Source organism: Prinia subflava (genome assembly GCF_021018805.1).
Source record: "Prinia subflava isolate CZ2003 ecotype Zambia chromosome W unlocalized genomic scaffold, Cam_Psub_1.2 scaffold_43_NEW, whole genome shotgun sequence".
NCBI lineage: Eukaryota > Metazoa > Chordata > Aves > Passeriformes > Cisticolidae > Prinia > Prinia subflava.
This window is the reverse complement of record NW_026960615.1, coordinates 494,959-509,555: the sequence shown is the minus strand read 5'-3', so window position 1 is coordinate 509,555 and position 14,597 is coordinate 494,959. Positions and strand designations below refer to the sequence as shown.

Below are 14,597 nucleotides of genomic sequence, written 5' to 3'. Positions count from 1 at the left end.
AAAGAGCAGCCCCCAGGAGGGCAGGATGCAGCCAGGGTAACTCAAGCTGATGTTCTGGCAGAAACCTCTGTGCAACACAACACTGCACAAAAATACGTGATTTGAGGAGTGCCTCTCCACTGGGAGCTTTTAGGGGGAAAGGAAAGCGGCTGAGAGAGGGGTTTGTGTTGCAGAAAGAGAAGAGGAAGGAAAAAAATCCTTCTGGCCCAGCTCTCAGCTTGCTGTTTCCTACCTGGTGCCAAGGACAAGATGTTTGTCTCACAGGCAGCCCTGCAGACATCGCCAACAGCTGGAGAGCCGCCATGTGTGCTGGAACCTGAGCCAAGAGGAAATCTTCCAGTTGCTCCAACAGGCTGGGCTGGGCTAGGCAGGAGGAGGCTGTGGGAACCCCTGGCTGCTGCACCCCCTGCCTGGGTCACCTCTACCAAACCTGATCAGCTGATCCCCTCTACAGAACCATGAGGCTGTTATAGCAAATGGCTCGAGGTGATGTGAGACCTGCACGTCCTTCTAGGTGCTCTTGCATCCAGGCCATCCCTGCTCAGATGTCTGAAGGATGTGATGGCAATGAGGTGGTTGATGGCTCCACCTCTGCCCATTTTGTCTTGTTTCTTGTACTCCTACTTTGCTTGTTGTCTCATGTTTCATCTTCTGGTGACATGAACTTTGGGCCTTCTTGAGTGGTGTCTGGGTAGAAGAGCGGGGTTCTGCTCCAACAAAACTAAACAAAACAGGGAAAATATGGATAATAGCAGTAATGGGTCCTGGCCCATGTAGGCTCCCACACCCCTCCTTCAGTCAGCTGCCAACACCCTGAGGGGTGGCTGCTTAAGAGGTGGAGAAATTGGTCCAGGTTCTTATTTCTAGTGATGCAGAGCAACTGGAAAGGAGAGGAAAAGGCAGCTGGGGCTACTGGTAGGAGACTGAGAAACTTTTTGGGAAGAAGGAGCAGGGATATGATGCCAGAGGAAAAACAATGTGGAAAGGGGACAAGATAGACAGCCCTTGCAGGTAGCAAGCAAGGGAGCATCTTTGCAAAACCTTTTCCACCACCCTTAACAGGTGTGGATAGTCAGTGTGCCTGATCAGCCCAGGCAAAATGAAGAAGAGCTGGAAGGGGGTGTTTGCAGTAAATAGCTGCATTGCTATATTGCTTCTAGGGAAGTGGTAGGTCATGAAAGTCTTTCTGATCCTGAGAGGAATTGGTCCAGGTAGACTCCAGCAAAGTGCTGAAGGCATCATCTACTGCCTGGTCTAACCACATGTTTTATGATTGGTCTAATTATTGGATTTTTTGAGTTTGAGGGATGTCTGTGTTTGATGGAAGCAGATGTAGGAAGGGATGCTGAAGGGCCAGCGATAGTTAAGGCTTGGAAAGGCAAAATAGGAGAAGGGGCTGTCGTAGCCCAAAGAGGAAAGCAGCATTTCTCCAGCATTGGCATCGATGTAGGGCTCAGGGAATGAGCCAGAAGCAGACAGGGACTGCCCAGGACCCCATCAGGCTGGGCTAGACACCTCAGCCCTGCTCAGCACCCACACTGTCCTGTTCCTTCCTACTGCTGCACAAAAACAAACCATAAATAGGTGGGGTGGAAGAGGAAGGAACTGGATATAAGGTGAATGAGCTGATCGTAAAGCCTGAGTAATCTCTTTTTCACATGTGCCTGGTGATGAATGAGCATTTGTTCAGGCCAGGGAAGTGACACCTCCCCTGCCTGGGGGACAGCAGACAGGAGCTGGTCCCTGTGCCTTCCATGGTGCCAGCCAGGGCTTTACGTCCACGGGAGCATCCAGTCCCAGGCATCAGCCTGCCCTCACCAAACCAGAGCAATCCATAATGCCTTGGTAGCCCTTTCTGCTTCCAAAAGAGATTTACTGTCCAGTGCAGACTCGTGTTAATGACTGCCAGCACTCTAGGAGTCTTTATCTGTCTTCCTTTACCCATAGGGATGCTGTCAGTTTGGATAGCTAATCTGGAATCAAGCTGATGATCCATAAAGTAGGGCCACCCTTTGGTCAATAATTCACTTCTGTCACCAGCTTCTTTGTGCTATCAGGAGAGTGACCAGGAAAACTGATTTACTGGCAGCCAAGAGCATCTCCTCTGGAGCCTGTGAAGACAGTAAAGTGGGTCCTGCTGTGCTGGTAAACCCCAAGTGAGGCATGGTAGGGATTTTTCCTGTTCCAGGTATTTTGAGTGCTAGAATTAAAGACTAAAATATTTTTATGGCTAAGGAGCCACAACATAAGCTCAGACCTATAGTTCACAACTTTAGTCACCCATCACCATGGACTGGTGCAGATCCACAAAGCAAGAGTGACTCAAGATCAGTGTGTGGGAAGGGAATTCCAGGGCCGTCCCTTGCTCATGCTGCTCAGAGCAGGCAGGAGGAGCTGTCTGGGGCTTGGTCTGCTGAGTTCAGCCCCAGTAGCACAAACCTGTTGTTGTAGGATTAGGGACAGCAGTAGACAATGACACAGACCCTCCATTCTCAGAAGGCAAAGAGAGCCAATCTTAATTGTTTCTCCATTCTTTTATAGACATTTCCTAGCTAGAGAAATAATTGGACATTCAGAACAACACCCCTTGACCATTTTCCCAAGTAAATAACAAGTTAGAAAAAACACCACCTGCTTACAGTTTTCCACCTTAAACGGTTTTCCACTGTTGGAGTCCATGTTTTCATGGATTCTCCACAGAGAGAGAAAAGTACAGGGGTTGAATCAAAGCCTTTAGAGAAATTAGAATATATAAAGCCATGCATACATAAAGTAGAGATTTAAGCTTTAACTTTAAGGAAATGCACTCTAAGTGCCTAACTGCTAGTGTAAATTTTAGAGCTTTAGGCTTAGTGATAACTTTGGACATAACAAAAATATAGTATAGTACTGCTCATAACTTTAGATATAAATTTTATGCAAGTAAGATAAAGTTTTTTACGTACAATAAGGTAGAGTTTTTACATACAATAAGATAGAGTTTTTATGTTAGTAAGATAGAGCTTTTTACGTTAATTGATATGCTATATGCGTAGGTTTTTGATACTGTTTTTCGTAGTTTTTCGATACTGTTTTTTCGTAGTTTTTCATAGTTTTACGAACTTTAAGAATTGGACAGATTGGGTAGTTTATAGATAAAGGTATGAATATGTATTTATGACTTATGGATAAAAAGCCTCTGGGTTGGAAGTGGAGGTATCTATTGATCAATCCGATCTATCGATCCAACCTCCACCTTCCACAGCCTGAGGGAAAAGCCTTGCCGGGGAGTTGAAATGGGATTTAAAAGGTACTATCTATTGCAGTCCTTGCCGCTTGGGATCAGGGTCCAGGGTCCTCCTCTGCTTTTGTGGCACACAGCAGGAACGCTGCTCGGGGCTTGGGACCCCGGGACCCCTTCCTGCCACTGAGGCTCTGCTGCTGGGAATGCTGCTTGGGGACAGGAGCTGGAGCGGGAGGCTGCTTTTCTCTGAGGCTGGGATTCTGTGCTAAATTCTGTGTTAAATTGCTGTTTACCCCGGTGTTTCATCTTTCTGGGATTTTATACTCATAACCATTGTAAGATCGCTCATTCAGAACACTTTTGCCTTCAGACCTATTCATTTATGTAATAAGCAACTTTGCATAAACCTTAAAATGCTTTTGGACCTTTAAGTTCTTTTAACCTGTAGAGACGGCCTGTTGCAAATGGTGCATTCCACCTTAACGGTTTTCCACCTTCCAAGGATTGTTTTTGATTCCGCCTCACAATTTATCAGGCCAGTGTGAGAAAGTTATGTGCCTCGATTTCTCACAAACTCTGCTGCTGCCTGATTTCTCTGATCAGGTTTTCAGCATCCATACAAAACCTGTTGTTGTGGTGTGGGTTTTCTGCTTTGAGTTTTCAGGCTAGCTTTCTATTTCATTTGTGTGTTATGATTTAAATTATGCATACCGTTATGTGTCAGTTCTCTGTATCCCTGCCTCTGTTGCTAGAATCTTCCTTGCCAATCTTCCTTAGCTTGATATATCATTTGCTGTTTTGTATCATTGCACTGCTTTTGCTATTCCCATTGGATTTAGTTCTGTATTCCTGCCTTAGACTCCTCCCTGAGTGCACTTTCATTGGTTGTTTGCTTTGTATTGCCCTGTCTATAAAACCCACGGCAGGAAGTGTGTTCCCGGTTCTTGGGGTTCAGCTTTTAGGTTTTATTCTTCAGTTGTACCTTTAATAAATCTCCTTAGTTTACCCCAAGACCTGTCTCACCTCTGCTTCATCTCTGTGCCCCAAAAGTACTTGCTGAGACCATCGGAGTTCCTGAGCGGGGAGGAAGAGTCTCCCCAGGGGGAATGTGTTGCAACCCAATGCTGCCATGTGCATCCTGGGAAACGCACACCGCAGCAACCTGTGATGTCTCAAAGAAGGCAGCACAGGGAAATGCAGGATTGGTCTTTAGAGCAGCTGAGAAAATGGCCATGTCTAACTCATCATTTTTCCAAGCACTGAAAATTACTTTTCCATCTCTGAAGTCTGATTTATTTACTTTTGATTAATGATCATCCTTTCTTCTGCTGAGCTTGAAGTAGGAGTTCAATGAGGAACAGGTTTCTTCTCTGCCATGTCTGTGCTGCCAAGGTGCAGCCAACTGGAAGGATCATAAGGAAACCACAAGTCAGATGTTCTCCCAAAATGTGTTCTTCTGTCCATGGGCCAACACTGTGATCAGAAGAGCAGTGGTGCCTGCTGGTGTGCACACACTCATGTGTTCACTCTTGATAGACAGAAGTACAGATCCTGGTATTTACAGATATTTTTAAAGTTTTAACTATCTTTATTTTCAAATAGAGTTTGGTGCTTGGTACCAGGGAACATTGAGTTTTTCTGTAATATATATTGCATTTTGCTGCTGCCCAGGAGGGGGAAGGCTCTCTGGAGGTTGGAAAGAAGCAATGAAAAGAATGGTGCTGTTGATGTTGCATTGAGTTTGTGATGGTGCACACTCCTGTGCCACCAAGGTGCCTCTCCACAGAGTGGATAAACCTAAGGGAGCTGGGAAATAGAAATGTGATGTGGAGGGCACCAGCACTTTAATGAGAGTTGGTTAAATAATAAAGTATTTGCTAATAAAAGATAATTTTTCCATGCTATTTGCAGGGCTAATTAGCAGAGGAAATGGAGAGAATCGATTCTGCTGTTGCATGCTTGTGTATGATCAGGCCACCAAATTCAAAACATGTGAGTTTTGAAAAAGTCCACAACTTCAGCATTATAAAATGGGTTCCTTTCCCTGATTCTTGCCTGTGATCAGATAATGACCTTCATAAGCAAAACAACCCCAGCTGTGTTTCATAATGGAAATATACTTCTGTACATTGTAATGAGCTGTTAACAGGGAACAGTATTGTGTGAAAATCTGCATGTTTCCCATGATGCTACCCTGATTCAAAAGCCACATATAAATTATTTGGTATTTCAGATTTCAAGGTCAGGATTGGCCACATAAGATCTAGTTTTTCACCCCTCAAAACCAATATTTTTAGCAGACTGGAATTTAAAATAGAAAAAGCTGATCTGTTGGGAATCTCGGGAGTTGTGTGAGAAGTACCTCAGTACCTGTGTCAGGTAGTTGAAAGCGTGTGGCTGGAGTGATGAAAGGGAACACCTTTGTTCTTCCAAAACTCTTCCTTATGAGGCTCCTGAAGGAAGGCATCCTGTGCTTTGCAAGCAGTCATGAGTTGGTGAAATTCATTGAGTTTTGGGAGGTTTCTAGCAGAGCCAGGAGCTGGTGTTCACTGCTAGGATGAGTTTCCAGGGTTCCCTTTCTGATGCCAAGGAGCACATGGACACATGGCTGGGGCTCCAGAGTCATTTGTGCACTGAGGCACTTTTTCTGCTGGATGTGAATACTTGATTATTAAGCATATATTTAAATTCTGAATATTATTTTAGCTAAAAGTTTAGTGTTCATCCTCTCCAGCTTTTTAGGTTTGATCGTATTCCAGAGGCTTACTAAAAACATGTGAAGAATTTCAGCGAAACTCTCTGGAACACTTTTTGTTAAATTTTTTCAGTCATGCAAGCTAAATTAAATGACAGCTCTGTCCACCAAAAGATTACAAATGTTAATCAGGCTTCTCCCCATAACTCATGAAGGAATGAAATGTTTTTCTAAAAGTATTTTATTCCCCTTAATAATCTCTTTGGCTGTTCTCTTTACATATTTTTGAAGTGTGTTGAAAGGGATGATTTCTGCCCTAAAGGAGCACAGTGCTTGTAGCTTGCTGGCAGTATTTAATCTGAATTTGTGGGCACAATTTTGGGTATTGCTCAAATTGATATTTGCAATACTGCAGGCTTATTTCCAAAAGGAGAAAACAGCTATTAAACTGCAGTCCAAGAAACATGATGCTGAGCTCTTTTCAGAGATGGGAGATTAATGATAAAAAAGTATGTTTCAGCTCCCATTGTTTATGTTAAAATTGGAAAAATAGGACCAGGTGGCTCAGTGGGCTGGTGAGATGGCGAGCTCTGAGTAAAGTGGTTGTAAAGAATGAGGAGTTAAAAAGATTTCAGCATACAGTGGCCTGTCCAAGACAAGCTGAGTCATTACCCCATGTTGCTGCATCTGTTTTTGTCTGGTCACTGTACAGTTATGAATAATTGTGTAAATCACGCAGAGATGCCCTGGGGACCTTTCTTAGCAGGAAGGCTCGGCACACCGTTCCCATCTGCCTTGTGTTTTAGGCTGTAGAGAGACCACAAGACAAGCCAAACAACGAAGAAGTACATGGAAACCAGATGTGACTGCCCAGTGTCCCTTGGAATCCCTCCTTCCAATGCCCTGGCACTGCCCACCCTACCCATCCAGAGGGTCATGGTTTAAAAGGGATGGGGTTGGAAATAGAACTGATGGATGCCTGATCCATTACAACTTGTAGTGAGGAGCAGAGGGAGTTTCTTGCCATGGTGGTTGTGTGGATGGGGGAGGAAAGCCCCGCAGCCCCCTTGGAGGTGCATGGATGTGTGTGCCCAGCCTCCCACAGAGTGCTCCAGTTTACATCGGCTACGTTACAGTGTATTTTTGCCATTATGGTTTAACAAAGAAGAGCAGATATGACAGTAAACTCTTACAGCTGGGTGAGCTGTGATTAAGTTAAAGCTATCTCACTGTTACATACTACTTTAGTGATCACCAGACTGTGTATTTTCCTGCCTCTTACCATGGGCTTTAAACCACAGGACATGAATAAACTGTAATGTTAGGGTACAGTCAGCTCTGCTTGCTATTTAAGGATGGGGAATCTATGTTCAGTACACCAAATATAATTTCATAAAGCATGCAAACCATCAGGGAGGTTGTGGAATGGTTGATGAATGGGACTAGGGCTGCTGCTCTGGATGAAGATGAGACATTCAACAGCATTCCTGGGTCTGGATGTACCAATGGAATGGAGTGGGATTTCTACCCCATGCCTGGTCTCCTGCTAACTCTTCCATTGGTTTTGTGTCATGGGTTCTATATCTCCCACAAGCAGCTGCAAAATTTATTGAACCTCTCTATAGTTATCAGCAGCTGGGGAGGGCGTGCCTGAGGATGGAGCTTTTCTCCTTGCAAAGGAAAGAACAGTTTGGCAAAGGGATGTCACGTTCATTTGATCCAAAGTTGGGGCCCACGTGATGTTTCTCAGAAAGTTCCTCTTTTATTGTGGATACAAAGGCATAGAAATTAAGCTGCTAATTTATGACATGCCAAGGAAAAAAGCAGTGCTACAAGAAATGCTCAGTTATTTTAATGTTTGAAAACAAACAATTGAAAAATCCTGATTTTCCCTTGCCCCCCACTGAGCTTATTAAATCTGAAAATATCCCAACGATTAATTCTCTCTGCCAGAAAGTTCCTCTGCTCTTTAGGGTAAGTCATGAAAGTTGTGCCACCTGGGCTGCGTGGTGGGGTCCCATCTGGCTTGCTCTGTTCCTGGGATGCAGAGGAGCGAGGATCCCACAGAGGAGCGAGCATCCCACAGAGGAGCGAGCATCCTGCTGCTGAACAGTTGCGGCCCCTTCCAGCACGATGGGCTTGGGTTTTGGTAGTGGTGCACTGGGTTTGAACTGATGTATGTGCTAATTAGCTGCTGTGCATGGGAGACCCTCATTCCACCTCATCTGAGGACTGCTGTTAGCTGGGAGCTTTGTTTGGAGGACCAAAGTACAAGTGATGATGTAAAGGCTTAGGTGGTTGTCATGTTCAGCTCCTGGGCAAGGTCTTCCGTGTTACCCCCAGCGCTGCACTTGCCTTTTTATTTGTTATTTTTCTGTGGTTGCACCATATTCTGGGAGAGGCCTGTAAATGTCCAAACAAAGTAAAATTCCTGAAAAGTGAACTTAACTAGCCTGAGCCAAAGCCTGTTGGAGGCCATGAAAGCAGATGCCCTGAGTTTTGAGGAGATGAGCTGCATTTCGCTACCATGGATGTGGGACTCACACAGCATGGTTCTCACACCAGGCAGACTTCAGCAACATGCCAGGGAGAGCTTTGCTGCAGGGTTTGCTGCAGCTGGGGAACCCAAAGGGGTCTCACATGGAGCCATTTGTTTTTCATTATGTTATGCTCCTCTAATATAAACACTAAGGTATGTGGACATTGCTGTGGATAGGACAAGCCAGATGCCAAAGGCATTCCTCCAAGGCTGTATAAACTTCAGGAGATAAATATTTTAGAAACTGTTTTCTAAGGCTAGCTTAATAGTTTAAAAATATAACCTATGTTGGAGTCCATGTTTACATGGATCTCCCACAGAAAGTGAGAAGTGCAGGGATTGAATTAAAACCTTTAGAAAAATTAGAATATATAAAGCCACACACACATAAAGTAGAAATCTAAGCCTCAGTTTTAAGCTTCACATGCCCTAAGTGCCTAGTTGTTAGTGTAGAAGTACAGAGCTTCAGGCCTAGTGACAGGGTTTAGACATAAAAATAGAGTAGAGTACTGTTTATAATTTTTGGTATGAATTTTGCGCAAATAAGATAAAGTTTTTTACATATGTTAAGATAGAGTTTTTCACATAACAAGATAGAATTTTTGCGCACAGTAAGATAGAACTTTTACTCTAGCAAGATAGAGTTTTTGCACTGATAGATATGCTATATGCGTAGGTTTTTGATGCTGCTTTTCGTAGTTTTTCGTAGTTTTACAAACTTAGAAAATTGCACCTAGATTGGGTAGTGTGCAGATAAAAATATGAATATTCATTTGTAGCTTATGGATAAAAAGCCTCTAGGTTGGAAGTGAAAGTATCGATTGAGCAATCCAATCTATCGATCCAACCTCCACCTTCTGCAGCCTGAGGAACGAGCCCTGCCAGGGAGCCGAATGGAATTCTAAAGGTACCATCTATTGTAGTCTTTGTCTCTCATGATCAGGGCCCTGGGGTCCCGTCCCTTCCCTTTCCCCCTTGCGGCGTTTGCCCCGGAACTCTGTTCGGGGCTGCCAGGGACTCTGCGAGGGTTCGGGACCCCGGGACCCCTTTCTGTCCCTGCGACCCCGCGGCCGGGAACCCTGTTTGGAATTCGGGATCCCAGGACCCCCTTCCTGTCCCTGCAATCCCTGCGGCTGGGAACCCTGTTTGGGGTCAAGAGTTGAAGGTTGTTTTATCCTAAGGCTGGAATGTTATGTTTAATTCCATGTTAAGACTACTGTTTATTCTGGAATTTTATTTCTAAGAATTTATACTCATAACCAATTGTGAGACTGTAAGACCGCTCATTTAGGACTCTCGCACCTTCAGATACATGCTTTCATGTAATAAACAACTTTGTATAAGACCTTAAAATGTTCTTGGACCTTTAAGATCTATTAACCTGTAGAAATGGCCTCGGCAAACCTAGATTCCAGATATTTAAAAATGCCTTGCAAGGCATGGATATTGCTGCAAGAGATGGAACTAACCAAACCCCTGAAGCATGTGGAAAGCTCCCATTTTGCAGTATCTTCTCTGTTACTGTGAAAAATAAGGGATGTTAATTCGTGTTCTTATGGGTTATGGCATGTTAGAAATTATAAAAACCATTGTATATATATGTTATAGGGGAATATAGTCTTAAGTTTCAGTCTGCCTTAAAAATTCGCTGAGACACAAGCAGGCACCACCCTGGAATTAACATTTAGAAAGGAGACAAAGGACTTACAGGGAAAACCTGGCCTTCTCTTTGGCATCAGAAAAGGACACATTAAGATAAGCTATCAGTCTTCCCCTCCCTGGATGACAGACTCCTCAGCTCATTATCTTCAGCCATCCAAACACCCTCATCCGGAACACCACCCTTAGGGGACCATCATCATCAACATCTCTGGAGATGAACTTTTACTAGAAATCGACACCTTGCAGCAGAGGAGAAACTCTTTTCAGCTAAGCCAGAGACGACTATGAATTCAAATAACTAGCTTGGAAACAAAAGGACTATGAGGAAATTTTTGCCAGAGGCAGAATAAAGTGTATAAAAACTAAGCCCGGAACAAGGCCAGTTTGTGAACTCAGGGGGGGACGGCAGTTGGCCAGATACTGCGTCCTAGTTCACCCTTTGACGATTCCCCGGGTCAGTCGTCAAAGTATCTCCGCTGTGGGTGGTTTTGCCAAAATTCTGTAATTTGATCCTGTTTAATAAATTAAAAATTATATTTTAATTGGATTATTGTATTGGCATTTATAACAGTTACTTATTGTTATAAATGCCAGGACAATTTATTGCCAAATTCAATAATTTGGTTTATTAAAAATTCAAATCACAAAATTTGGAATCAAATTACAGAATTTTAAGTAATAAAAAAAACAAAACAAAACCCCACAAACAGCGACACTTACTTGACAGAATTTCTCCCGGGAAAAAATGACTCAAGGGTGACCCAGAGACACGGACCCTGGCCATCTGTGTCTCTAGCTGGGTTCACGCCTTGCTCACCTAGAGGCTTAACTTAAATACCCTTAATTTCACCCTCGGCAGCCCTTCTCCCATTGTTTCCACTAAGCACCGGCCATTAAGTTTGTTTATACTCAATTACTGAAAGAATCCCTTGGCCCATTCAAATGCTAATGTCCAGAGTTAGTCCTTGCTTTGAGTAATTGAACCGTCGTAGAAGTGTGTGATGATTCCTCCGCAGGTAGCATTCGATCAGTGGAAGTCCCTGCTTTGAGCCGTAGAAGTGTGTGATGACTCTTCTGCACGTAGCATTCGACTGGTGTAAGTCCTGGTAATTTTCGCTGCACGTAGGCAAGGGTAGGTTGATCGGTACTCATTGTCTCATCAGTGCCTCGTGTTCTCACCTTCTATTTTTGGACCAGGGAGATCAGGAGAGGTGCTTTACAGAAGTCCGTGAAACGTGCGGGTTGAGCAGACACACATACCTTTATACAATATATTACAGTTTCCAGTCTATAATTATTTATAGAACATGAATTAAATAACCCTATTTTCCACACTTATCCTTTTCATTTTTTTTTCTTAGCGCTGAGATTAAATTCAAGAAGCTTTTAACAGCAGAGTGGCAGTGATAAAAATTTTCAGTGTATATTAATAGGCTGACTCACACTTTTTCAAAGGGAATCTGGGTTTATGATGGATTAGCCAGCTGCTTTCAGCAACAGAAAAATCGGGAAAGTCAGCAAAGAGAGGAAGCTGATAGTTTATAATATGCCTAATCCCTCTGTGTGCTGTGACGGGAGTGTGAGGATCTCCCACTGTTATAAATGCCAGGACAAATTTATTGCCAAATTCAATAATTTGGTTTATTAAAATTCAAATCACAAATTTGAAATCAAATTATAACAATTTAAGTAATAAAAACAAAACAATACGAAACCCCACAAACAGCGACACTTACTTGACAGAAGTTCTCCCGGGAAAAGTTGAGCCAAGGGTGACCCAGAGACACGGAACCTGGCAGTCGGTGTCTCTAACTGGGTTCACGCTTTGCCCACCCAAAGGCTTAACTTAAATACCCTTAACTTCCCCCTCGGCAACCTTTCTCCCATTGTTTCACTAAGCACCAGCCATTAACTTTGTTTATACTAAATCCAGAAAGGGTCCCCTTGGCACATTCAAATGCTAATGTCCAGAGTTAGTCCTTGCTTTGAGTAATGTAACTGTCGTAGAAGTGTGTGATGATCCTGTTGGCACGTAGCATTTGATCGGTGAGAGTCCCTGTTGGCACGTAGCATTTGATTGGTGAGAGTACCTGCTCTGAGCCGTAGAGGTGTGAGTTGCTGATACCGGCTCATCTCAACAGGTCCCCTCCCAATACTTGAGAAGGCTGCAAAGTCTTTTGTTCCCTTCTGAATGGAGACGCCTGATTTTCAGGGTGGTCAGTTTCACCATCTGCTGCAGAAACCTCCTGAAACATAGACTTTTACCTGATATAAATTTATACAGCTTTATAATTTTCCAATTTACCATAACAACATGAATTAATCATCTCACGTTTTCCACACCCACCCATGTTTGGAAAGTGGTTCTGACCCCATGCTCAGGGGAGGCTCTCAAATCTCCATCTCAGTGATGTGCAACTCTCACTGCTACTTAGGAGCCAGCATTAAAACATCCTTTAAAAGATGCTTTAATTGTGTCACTTGGCTACCTCAAAAACTTTCACTAGCATCCTCTGTGCTTCAAGAGTGAGAAATGAGATTTTTAGGTTATGTGTGTGGGGTCCATACAGACTTGGGAAATCTGCCATTTCCTTTCATGTGTTACACCTAAAATGGGTGAGAGTCCCTGAAAGTAGTGAGATTCCCTGAACGGAGGTTCCTCTTGCTACTGTTTTTTTCCTATCTGGCCTACCGTTGGACATATATTTTGTAGCTGACCCCAGAGCTTTGGTGACATTGGCTGTGGAGGCCCAGGGGCTTATCCCCAAGGTAGATATGCCTCAACCCTGGAGGGACCGAAGCAAATGGGGAAGCTACCCTTTTAGGTCATGGTGAGGAAAACCTCCCTCCCATGGGGCTTTGCAGCCACATGTTAATATTTCTTAGGTTTTGTTGTTCTATTGGTTTAAGTTTATGTCACCCTGTTACCATATATGCACCCATGCCAGAATGTTCTTCTTTCCCTTGAACCCCATTGGGTTAAATTTGCCCCAGTGTTACACCCCTGTAACCCCATTAGTCCCCTTAGTTTATATTTACCCCTTTGCACCACTTTTTCCTATTCTTATTGGACCCTGACCTCAAGACCCGCCCTAGTTGTCCTGTTTATAACCCTGTGCCCTTGGACCCCTTTCATCTCTCGTCCCTGGAACACTTTTGAGGCTGTACCCACGATGCAAGCGCCAACAATAAACAGCCCTCAGATTTCCAAACGGGACCCCATCTCCTCGCCTTTATTGTCAGCTCTTTATTAGCAGAGTGCTCCAAGCCCCTGAGGTGCAGGTTGCTCTCAGGGACACGCAGCTGCACGATGCAACAATTGGGGTCTTGCAGGGCTCATGTGATTCTCACTGGGCAGAAGCCGAAGGGCAGAATGACTCAATGTGGTTTTGCCTCCTCCTTTTGTTTCTTCCACTGAAGTTTTGTGCAGCTTTGTCCATGAGTGAACCTGAGCTCCTCAGGTTCACTTTGGCACAAGGAGTGTGTTGGGGTCTTGTTCCATTTTCCTGGCTCCACTGAATTTTGTCCCACTCATGTCACTCGCTCCTCCAGCGAGTGCAGGATGAAGCAGCAGGAAGAGTGGAGGGAAGCAGCTGATTGACTGTGGCTCCTCATGTCTTTCAGCTGCTCAGAGGGAAGACTTTGCCCTGTTGAAAAGCTCCAGGAAAAAACGCAGAGGAGGAGAGTGGAGACCGCGACGATGAAGATGAGTGCAGCAGAGGCTCTGGGGATGGAGAGCTGCGAGTGAGGAACCAGCTCTGGTTCTTAGCAAGTGATGGGGATGGTGGTATTGCAGCAACTGCCCCTCTGTGGGTTATAGGTTTTGGTGATAGAGAGCTGCTCCCTGGGGTCTGCTCAGGTTCACTTGCTGCAGGCACCCCCAATGCCCTCCACAGCCACAGCCCAGAGGCCGCAGATTCCCAGAATTGTGCTGGCTGGTTGTGGTGCCAGTCGAGGCAGCAGCTGGAGAATAAATGCCTCTGCTTTTCCAGACTGGTTCTGTAGGGGTGTATTGAGGGCAGCCCATTGGAGAGGATTTGAGGCAAGGTGAAAATCTGATGTAGGTCCCAGGGTCACCCCCTTCTTCCCACTGCTGCCTACAATCTTGAAATTTGAGATGAGCTTCTCAGCTTCCTGGAGGGCATCAGAAAGTCAGGAAGGCTTGTTTGACTGCAGCAAATGATGGTTATTTCTGATGTAGGGTTTAGAAATCCCCAATGATTTTTTGCAAATACCTCAGGCTTGTTTTGCAGAAGTGATTTAGGTACTTGGGAGCCTAAAAATTACTTTGCTTGCCAGTGTGAGTCATGTCTGTGGTTGCTCTGAAAACAGCCCTTAGGCACTCCTGATGTTATTAATGAGGTAGCCCCTGGTCACCCATTGGGAGGAGAAAGCAAAGGACCAGTTGTGACTTGGGCAGTTACATGTGCTGCTGGTGTGGGCCTTCTCCTAGACCCACTGATGACTCTGTGGAGCTC

The 14,597-nt window shown here is 44.5% G+C and overlaps 1 pseudogene; it reads left to right on the top strand.

Annotated features, from left to right (window-relative positions):
- The window catches only part of LOC134565255 (glypican-3-like), a 201,268-nt pseudogene that overhangs the window by 142,235 nt on the left and 44,436 nt on the right, over positions 1–14,597 (top strand).